General features: G+C 51.7%; 1 pseudogene; it reads left to right on the forward strand.

Moving 5' to 3' along the window:
* Nucleotides 1-3570: 3570 nt before the first annotated feature.
* On the forward strand, nucleotides 3571-8690 carry LOC133751446 (guided entry of tail-anchored proteins factor CAMLG-like; annotated as a pseudogene).
* Nucleotides 8691-10880: the final 2190 nt, after the last annotated feature.

The raw sequence follows: 10880 nt of genomic DNA on the forward strand, positions 1-10880 counted from the left end.
CCCCCCATCTCTCTCCCTCTCTGTTTCTGCTTCTCAGATACATAGATCAACAATTCAAAAGAATCTTAAAAAGGCGGCTGGCGCCACGGCTCACTTGGCTAATCCTCCACCTGCGGCGCTGGCACCCCAGGTTCTAGTCCCAGTTGAGGCACCAGATTCTGTCCCGGTTGCTCCTCTTCCTGTCCAGCTCTCTGCTGTGGCCCAGGAGTGCAGTGGAGGATGGCCCAAGTGCTTGGGCCCTGCACCCACATGGGAGACCGGGAGGAAGTGCCTGGCTCCTGGCTTTGGATCAGCATGGTGCACTGGCCACAGCGGCTCCTGGCTTCAGATTAGTGCGGTGCACCAGCCGTAGCGTCCTTTTGGGGAGTGAACCAACGGAAGGAAGACCTTTCTCTCTGTCTCTCTCTCACTGTCTAACTCTGCCTGTCAAAAAAAAAAAAAATCTAAAAAAGGCAAAGGACCCTCAAACACAAGTAGTATAATATCTGGCTTCTCATCTGGGTTTTAAAATTCTGATTCATCATTCACTTTCCTTTGATTGGAAAGTCACTTAAGTTTTTAATCTCATTTCAAGTGCCTCGGCCTTAGGAAAAAAGCCATTAATCTTTCTCTCTCAAACAGAAAATAAAAACAAGCTAGGGGGAGGGACTGAACAGACAACCCAAAGAAAACCCAGATCCATGGTGGTGAGTTCAGTTGGCATCGTTTCTCGGCTTGTACGTGAGCTGTTTTAGAGCCTGGTTCATTTTCTTTTCTCCTCTGAGCTTTGTTGCCAGCTTGCATGGTCCGTTTACTCTGCCTTCTCCCCAGCTCAGGGCCAGGCCCAGCAGGTGTTCAGAATGAGATGGGCATCACCCAGGAGCACCCGTCACCCTGCAGTACTCACCCTGGCCCAGAGCCCTTAGCCAAGAAACAGACACGGGGGACCTAGTGCTCTGAACCTCTCCCAGAAAGTCCCCAGGGGACTCTGGGGTCTCAGTTCTTCACTGCCACCTTGTTGAGTGCACAGTCATCATCATCGCCCACGAAGCGACTCCTCCACTGTACCCCTACCAGGAACACGGGTGTTGCCTGCACACTCCAGCCAGTCGCACCGACCAGAACCCTGGTCCTTCACTCCCCATTGCCTCCCAGGCCTCAAGCCCTGAGGATCCATCTCCTCCATGGCTCTCAAATCTGCCCACCCTCCCCAAGCCTCTACCTGTCCACACAGCTCAGCCCCTCCCTCCCTCCTCACTCCTTTGTCACAACTCCTTCAAATTCTACTTCCAAGTCATCCCTCCATTCTCTGAGCCATTAGTGGAGGGCAGCATTATCTTTCTGAGCCCCAAGGACAACCACCTATCTCAAATAGTCTGCGGCCCTCGCTGCCCACAGGTGAAGCCTGAACTCCCAGGATTCCTGAGGATCTCTCATTCCAAGGATCATGGGAGAGGAAAGATAAATGGGGGGTGGGGGAAGGGAGTATTGCCTTTGTTCCCAGAGAATTGCAATAGAGCTAAGAGGACAAGAGAAACAGGAAGCTGCACATGAAGCAAACCCAGACCCTCAAATGCTCATGGAAAATGCATAGAATGAATAGGATGAAAAAGCTATGCATGGATTTCAAAATATTTTGCAGCAAAATCAACTTACCATTTCATTCCTGGGTTTTTTGTGTGCAAACCTGTAGAGGTGCTCTGGTGTAAATAGTGTGTTGAGCAGAGTGTCTAACAATTACAGCTCAATAAATAGCATTCATAGTAACAATAATTATCATCACTTTTTTTAAAGATTCAGTTATTTATTTGAGAGGCAGAGTTGCAGGCAGACAGAAGGAGAGACAGAGAGGTCTTCCATCCACTGGTTCACCCTCCAAATGGCCACAACAACCAGAGCTGATCTGAAGCCAGGAGCCAGGAGCTTCTTTAAGGTCTCCCATGTGGGATGCAGAGGCCCAAGGAGTTGGGCCATTTTCTACTACTTTCCCAGGCCATTAGCAGGGAGCTACGTCAGAAGTAGAGCAGCCAGGACTTGAACTGGTGTCCATATGGGATGCTGGCGCCACAGGTGGAGGCTCAACCCACTATGCCATAGCACCAGCCCCCATCATCATTATTATATGGTGTGATGTCATCATTCTATGACACCTAGTGGGGATGTCATCATTCTGTGACACCTAGTGGGGCTTGCTCTAAGTGGCTCTTTCCAGAATCACGCCTCTTCTACACTCTGCACCTCATTTTCGGTGCTTGCTTGCAGAGATAGTTTGGAAAGGAGCCTTGAACTTTGTGGATGAAAGATATTCAGATATCCAGGCTTCTCTGGACTTCTCTTTCAGCAACTCTCCCACTCCTCACAGCCCCCATCACTTGGCTCCAACAACACTCCCTCCCTAATAAGACAAAGGGTTCCCGTGCAGATTCAGGGAGGCCTCAGACTTGCCCAGCCTTCCCCAAGCTCATTCAGGGCTCAGCTGGGAGACAGAGGAAGACAGGATGTCTGGGAACTCTCTCCAGCTTCCCGGCCAGCTGGCTCTCTTTGCCAAGGTGGATGGCAGAACCTGACACCTTTCGTTGTTATTGAACATCCAGCCTTGCTGTCCAGACAGCCCGTGGCCAGGCTGCGGTCTAGGCCAGGCACAGGCAGCACACCCCACACACACACACACACACACACATGCAACCCCTAGGTCATCACCCAGGCCTCAACCCTCTCAATGCCTCCCTTCTTCCACGCTGCCCTCGGCTGCTTGCTGGACACTGAGCTCCAACATGGTCAACAGTTTCCCAACTGTAGCCACTCAGCCAGATCTGGGAGCAGGTCAGGTGGAGGAGCCTGGAGGAGCCGCAGTGTGTGTGTGAAAACAGCCCGGGGCCGGCCCCAGCCTCACACCTGCACACCCATTCTTCCCCGCTGTTTACACATTGTCATCTGCAGTTAATGCTTGCCCAGGAACTGCAGCGGGCTGATTGCCCCACCGCCACACAGGGACCCATTCTGAGCCCTTGTGTCTGTTCAATTGAGCATGGGGCCTGTGATTAAATTAAGGTCTGGCGCTCGGCTCGCACTCCATCTCACCCTGTCTTGCCTCTGCCTCCCCTCCCTTTCCTCCCTCCCTCTCCTTCCGCTTTCCCTTCCCATTCATCACAGGGCCTCTTTGCAACTTGATGGGAGGAGGTGGGCAAGGGGGAAAACGGGCTGACCTCTGGACGGGGAGGAAGAGTAGATATTTTCCATTTAAAGTGAAGATAAAAGGACGTGCGTGACCCCTTGATGAGAGGGGCTCTGGAGGGAGGAGCCCGTGCTGGAAAGAAGAGGCTGGAGTGGAGTTTTGACTCAGCTCGTTTATCAGTCCCCAGAACCAGCATGGCCAGTGCTCAGGAGGTAAGACAAACCTGTGCTTAACTGGGATCTTGCTCGGCTTTAGACACCCTGAGTCTTTGTTTCTCGGAGCTGGGCAGAGGAGCAAGGAGACAGAGATAGCCGAGGGCAAGGCATTTTCAAGGGAAAGGAAGTGGACCAGGAGAGCAAGACCTTAATCCTTGGCAGGGAGGACATGGGCTTGCTAACTGGTCACCGCGGAGATCCATGGAAGCCAAGCCGTCCAGGGCTGGCACCCAGGCGTGCAACAGCCTTATGTGCCAGGTCCGGAGGTCGGCCTTCTTCCTGGAGTCCCAGTGCACGTCAGGACCTGCCAGGGAGCATCTTCAGCAACGCAGCGTCTGTCGTTCTGATTTATAGATCTGAGCTTAGCTCAGGAATCTGCATTTGTCTGAGATTTATTTATTTATTTGAAAGGCAAAGTAACAGAGAGAGAGAGAGAGAGAGAGAGAGACCTTTCACCCACTGTTTCATTCCCCAAATGGCCGCCAGGACTGGGCCAGACTGAAGCAAAGAGCCAAGAACTCCATCCGGGTCTCCCACGTGGGTGGCAGGGACCCAAGTCCTCGGGCCACCTCTGCTGCTTTCCCACGTGCAATAGCAGGGAGCTGCCTCAGAAGCAGAGCACGAGAGATTCAAACTGGCACTCGAGTATGGGATGCGCCATACTGCGCCACAACATTGGCCCCAGGAATCGACCTCTTAACAAGTGCACAGCAAGTTCTGATGCAAGGGGCTGAAGAATTCCCTTGGAGCACAGCCAGCAGGTGTGGGATGGCTGTCCTAGAACTTTTCGAAGTGGAAGAAGATCATTAGATTTGCATTCTAATTGGAAAAATAGGGACGCTTGAGTTCAAGGAGTGGAAAAACCACAGGCGATGGACCAGTGAGGGACATAATACTACAGTGCAGAGGCAGGATGGCGAGGACCTGACCTAAAGCAGTGTCCAGGAGACAGAGAGCCGGAGAAATATTTGAGGATGAGCAGGACATGATCAGCAACTGGCTGTGGGAGTGGGGTGCAGGGGGAGCCAAGCCAAGGGTGAGTGTCTATTCTGTCTTAGAGAAGGGCTTGAAGGGCACGGATCGCTACAAGACTGGGGGACCGGGGAGGAGGAGTTCTGTTGCAGGCCCACTGACCCGAGGTTCTTCTAAGTAGATGGGAATATGTGTTTGGAGCTCAGCAGAGAGAACTGAGTGGGGGGATCCTCCAGGGAATCATTAACCCAGAAGTCAGAGATCTCCACCCCCTCGGGAGATCTGATAACAGAGATACCTGGGTTGAGTCTACGGGAAATCTGATGGATCTAGCAAAGGACCTGGAATTCCATCTTTTTTCAGTGCAATGGATGATTCGGATGCTCTGTCAAGGATGAGGACCACTGATGGGTGTTTTCCAAATCCTCAAAGTCGATGATCTCCTCTAGTGGGAAGCAGAGGTGCAGGGGAACAGGGCTGAGGACCACAACAGGCGGCCTGATGTTTCAAGAAGAGGGTCCAAGGGAACAGGCCAAGGTGGAGCAGAGACAGAGGCAGAGGAGAACTGGGAGAGGGGCACACCTGTCCTGGAAACCTGGAAGGAGGAGGAGGCAGGAGGGGCAGGGCTGTCCTGCGAGGGATCCCATGGGACAGTGGCACATCGCTGGACATGGTCTTGTAAAAGCGGCAGAAAAGACAGAAACAAGTGTATGGCCATGATCTGGCTAATGGAGTTTGCTCTCTCTGAAAGTGGGGTAGAAGAAGGGAAGGAGGAAGGGGAAACGGTAGAGCAGAGGAGAGGTGAGGTCCTGCTGCAGGTGTGTGTGCTCAGGGTGAGGCAGGCACAGGCACGGCTGTGAGCAGAGAGACAAAAGCGCAGGAGCAGCAGCGTTAGGGGGCACACGGAAGTGTAGAATTGCTGGAGCAAGTTCTAGAGCAGCTGAGAGGAAAGACAGAAACCTCCTCCCGGTGATCTGAGCTGGCGCAGGTATTGGTGTGGAAGAAAGGCAGAAAAGGCTGTCTCTGTGACAAAAAAAATGTCCTCCATGAAGGGTCTCGGAGAGAGACCCTGGTGGAAAGAAGGGGCCTCAAAGAAGGAGGTGTTTTTCTCTGAAGGGAGGAGAGAACGTCCACTTTGCTATGGCCCTGTCTAAATACTGACGGAGATTGTGGATTCAAAAGGCTTCCATAGCCTTGGCAGCTCATGTCTAGAGCCTTGGGTGATCACTGACATCATACGTAAGAGTGATAATTGTTAAATTAACAACAGGAATCACTGTGCACTAACTCCCCATGCAGTACTTCTGTCCTCAATGAGTTGTACTATGAGAATTAACTGTAAAACTTGTTCTCAGGTTTTTTTGTGTGTGCATGTGTGCAAATTGTTGAAATCTTTACTTAGCATAGAGTTGGTCTTCTGTGTATAAAGTTAGTTGAAAATCAATCTTAATGGAAACTGGGACTGAGAATGGGAGAGGGAAGAGGAGGTGGGGTGGGAGGGCGGGTATGATGGGAAGAATCACTATATTCCTAAAGTTGTACTTATGAAATTTGTACTCATTAAATAAAATATTTCTTTGGGAAAAAAAAAAAGAAAAATATGTCTGAGATGAGAAAAGAGGAAGACAGGAAGGGGGAAGGGCAGGGAGGGTGGGCAGGTAGATAAAAAAAAAGGTCAGCTAATTCTGGAACTGCAGGGAGAGAAATTTAGAGACTGAGCCCCCTACTGGCTGCTACTCTCTTGGTGAAGTGGGAGGAGGCCATGATCCTTGCTAAGTGTGCCGGAGGTAGGGCAGAATACAGGCACAGTGGCATGGAACAGCCATCAGAGCGAATGGGAAATGTGTCCAGCCAGGCTGAAACTTCAACACATCTCAGCACCTGGCAACCTCAGGGCAGGAGCGAAGTCAAAGGGGTCCAAGATTATGACTGGGTGCTCAAGCACACTGCATGTCCAGGGGATGGCAGGGGTGAGAGCATTGAAGAAGGTGCAACAGAAATGTTCAGCCGGCCGGCGCCGTGGCTTAACAGGCTGATCCTCCGCCTTGCGGCGCTGGCACACCGGGTTCTAGTCCCGGTTGGGGTGCCAGATTCTATCCCGGTTGCCCCTCTTCCAGGCCAGCTCTCTGCTATGGCCCGGGAAGGCAGTGGAGGATGGCCCAAGTGCTTGGGCCCTGCACCCGCATGGGAGACCAGGAGAAGCACCTGGCTCCTGGCTTCGGATCAGCGAGATGCGCTGGCTGAGGCGGCCATTGGAGGATGAACCAACGGCAAAGAGGAAGACCTTTCTCTCTGTCTCTCTCTCTCACTATCCACTCTGCCTGTCCAAAAAAAAAAAGAAATGTTCAGCCTATGGGATCCAGGCAACAAGTGAAGAAGGAAGAAAACAGTGCCTTGAGAAAGCGGGGAGGCCCAGAAGTGATTGTCACCAACTCTTTTTTTCTAATACTGTCCTCCAATCTCCAACAAAGGCACTAGGAAAAATTCTGAAAACCCTACTTCTAAGACTCAGACAGAAAACAGAAATAATGAACTCAGAACATCTGATAGTGCTAGAAAGAAAGGCAGTGCACACGCACACACACACGCACACACCATGATGTCAAAGGGACACGGGAACTAACTGAAAGAGCTACCAATGCCCAGCCTGGAACAATTGGATCAATAAGATAAGCCAGTACTGAACTAACCACAAGTATAAAATCAGACTCTTGCCGGCGCCGCGGCTCACTAGGCTAATCCTCCGCCTTGCGGCGCTGGCACACCGGGTTCTAGTCCCGGTCGGGGCACCGATCCTGTCCCGGTTGCCCCTCTTCCAGGCCAGCTCTCTGCTATGGCCAGGGAGTGCAGTGGAGGATGGCCCAAGTGCTTGGGCCCTGCACCCCATGGGAGACCAGGAGAAGCACCTGGCTCCTGCCTTCGGATCAGCGCGGTGCGCCGGCTGCAGCGGCCATTGGAGGGTGAACCAACGGCAAAAGGAAGACCTTTCTCTCTGTCTCTCTCTCACTGTCCACTCTGCCTGTCAAAAAAAAAAATCAGACTCTCTACTGATATAAATAAATAGCAGAATAAATAATACAGATGTTAGAGAAGAGACAGCCATCCCGTGCAGAATATGGAACACGCTGCCCTCCACAGCTTCCCACTCTGTGAGTGTGGGCTGCTCACTGACTTCCTCCCAAAGAAGCTGCTCTAAGGGGAGGAGACGAAGAAAAGAAACTTTATAGTGAAGAAACCGAACAGGCGCTCCTTTTGTCCGGGGGATCAGGGTCCATTGACAGAATGGACCCTTGATATAAAGACATGAGAGTGGCACTTTATCTCTGATGTATTCCTTAGGAGTCCTAAAGAAAGCTTAAGAAAGTATGGACTCTGGTTAATAGTAATCTAGTGGCAATGTAGTTATAGTAATATGGCTCATTATGTTGGATGGAACCACATTGTGCCTGAGGCGTGCAGCGGGGAACCCACCCCGGGCCGAGAACGCTGCCGGCGCACTCGGACCAGCGCATCAACAGCATCGTGGGTTTTCACAGGCCTGGGATTGGCAAGGAAGGCAAAATCAAAGCATCAGGAAGGACAGTGAGAAACCGAAGCCCTACAGCATTCCACAGCGAGTGGTGCTGGGGGATTCGGTCACGCCGACCCCCAGGATGGTGTGGCCGAGGTACAGGGGACCCAGCTGGGAGACAAACTGGACTCTGGGGAGCCGCCTGAGCGCGGACCAGAGGCGAGCTGGCGGCACACAGCGTGCAGAGGGCTTCTCACCGTGGGCTGGAACGGTACCTCTCCAGAGCTGAAGGAGCAATGAAGCTAAGGACGAAAAACCCAGTCAGGGCGAAGCAAGTACAACAGAGGAGTCCGGCTCTTCCCCAGTGCTTCGATCGGTGGCGGGGGCTCCTCTCGCTCTTGCCGTCCGTCAGAGCTTCTGTTTGCGAATACTTCTCCATGTTTGCTGTGTTTCTTACAACTCGCGTCCAGGGCACGGGTCAAGCATTGTCCCAAGGGTAAAAAGAAGAGCGAGACAACAGCGGGGGGGCTGCTGCACTTCTGTTATCTGGAATTCCGGCTGAATGATGAATGGAGCAATGGATACCTGTGGCAAAATGCGGGAAGTCTTCACAGATCTCTGTCCACTCGTTCGCGGTGATCTTCCGTCATGGCTCGGCTGCTGGGCTCCGAAGGACCGCGATGCCTGCAGATGGCAGAAGGAGCTCACAGGATCCCAGTTTCTCTTCCGTGTCGCAGCGTCCTTAAGAAGGCAGACTAGCTTACACCTTTATGGAATTCCGCCACTCTTTCGGGTTAGTAACGCCACTTTTTTAGGCATGAAATGGCAGATCCCCTGACTCAAAAGGTCTGGGGCTGCATTGTACTGGCACAAAGAACGGAATCCCAGTGTCATGAGTTGATTTTTCTTACTTACATAGACTCTCCAGGCCACGCCTTTCCCGCCTTCTCAGATCTGTAATTCTGCGTTTGGGGGCTGAGCCAGTGCTTTTAGGAGAGCAGATACACAAGGTCTCAGGGAGTCCTCTGACTGTTCTTGTGTTTGTGTCAATCTGTCCTGAGAAATGAAGCCATTTTACAAATGAAAGGAGCTAAAAGAGAGAGACCAGGTAACCATAAAGGAAAAGATACAGTTGGAGCCATTCCTTCTACCATAAGTCAGGATGTATACCAAAAAGATCAGAAACTGAAATGTAAAAAAGACATAGCATGGGCCGGCACCGTGGCTCACTTGGTTAATCCTCCGCCTGCAATGCCGGCATCCCATATGGGCGCTGGTTCTAGTCCCGGTTGCTCCTCTTCCAGTCCAGCTCTCTGCTACGGCCTGGGAAAACAGAAGATGGCCCAATCTCCTGGCTCCTGGCTTCAGATCAGCTCAGTTCTAGCCACTGGGCCATCTGGGAAGTGAACCAGCTCTCTACAAACACTTTATGACATGAGATAATTGTGAATCTATGGCAGTTAAAATCATGGTCAAAGGTGTTCCTAGAAATCGTCTGTTGCCTGGGCTGTGTGAGGGGGGTACCTTGTATAGCTAAGACCCCAATGACCCAGGCCCCAAACTCTACTTCTCCCCTCCGTGAATTGTTTGGGCTGCACACCAGCTTCCTGCTTCTTCATCCAGCTTTAAGCCTTCATCGACTCTGTTTTCCATCACTCAGAGTTTTGCTGTTGATATTAATTTCCACGATACTGTCAGAACGTCGGGGTAAATTGTTGACACCTTACTTAATCAGCACACTGCATCTTATGGAGATTTCCGTTTAGGAGTGGACATCTTCTGGCCCAGCTGATGCCAGTATCCCCTCTCACGTGTCTGGGTTCGAGTCCTGACTCCTACCCCGACTCCACTCCCAACTCCAGCTTCCTGCTACTGTGCACCCGGGGAGGCAGCAGTGATGGCTCGGGTTGGTGGGTCCCCGCCACCCACGGGGGAAACTTGGAGTTTTGGGTTCCTGGCTAGGCAGGGCTATTGTGGACATTTGGGGAATGAATCAACAGATGCAAGATAACTAACTCACTCTCTCTCTCTCTCCCTTTCAAATAAATAAGAATTTGGAAGGTAAATTGGAATGCAAATGATCAATAAAGAAAACATCCGGTTGGAAAACAGAGCTGGGGAGGGAATGAGAGAGCAAGGTAGGAACTGTGCGATCAGTCGCCCAGGAAGGCCAATGGCTCAGGTTTGCTCTGCAAGGGAGATGGAAAAGAAAACTGACCCCAGTGCAGGCGTGAAGTAGAACGTCTTCTAGCACCATGCTCCATCCCCGAACTCCCACCCACATCCAGGCGGCACCCAGAGCCAAGTCCTTGGTACGCCTAGGACATCAACTGTAGAGTCTTGGGGGACCCGGGGCAAGTCGCTGACTCTCCCTTCACCTGTAAGTTCACCTCGCCACACACCTGAGCACGCTGCATGTGAGTAAGCCACATCCGTGGCCATGGCTCTATCTGTGGAAAGGGAGGGAAGAGTCACATAGTGTAGAGGAAGAGAGCCATCAGCCCATCAGCTTGAAATCAAGGTGTTGCGGGGGAATCGGGTTTATTCCCAAGTTCTTGTCTCAGGCAAAAAGAAGAATTCAAAGCAGAGACATAGGCAAAGGTGCAGAAAGCAAAAATTTATTTAAAGTATAGTACACTCGAGGCCAGCACTGTGGCATAGCAGGTAAAGCCGCAGCCTGCAGTGCTAGCCAGCATCCCATATGGGCGCCGGTTTAAGTCCCAGCTGCTCCACTCCCACTCCAGCTCTCTGCTATGGCCTGGGAAAGCAGTGGAAGATGGCCCAAGTCCTTGGACCCCTGCACCCATTGGGAGACCCAGAAGAAGTTTCTGGCTCCTGGCTGCAGATGGGTTCATCTCCAGCTGTAGCGGCCATTTGGAGAGTGAACCAATAGATGGAGGACCTCTGTGTGTGTGTGTGTGTCTACTTCTCTCTATAACTCTTTCAAATAAATAAAAATAAATCTTTAAAAATAAATAAATAAGAGATAGTACACATTCACGCGTGTATGAAGGCAATATCCCTCCAT

The sequence above is a fragment of the Lepus europaeus genome, chromosome 22 (genome assembly GCF_033115175.1).
Source record: "Lepus europaeus isolate LE1 chromosome 22, mLepTim1.pri, whole genome shotgun sequence".
Taxonomy (NCBI): Eukaryota; Metazoa; Chordata; class Mammalia; order Lagomorpha; family Leporidae; genus Lepus; species Lepus europaeus.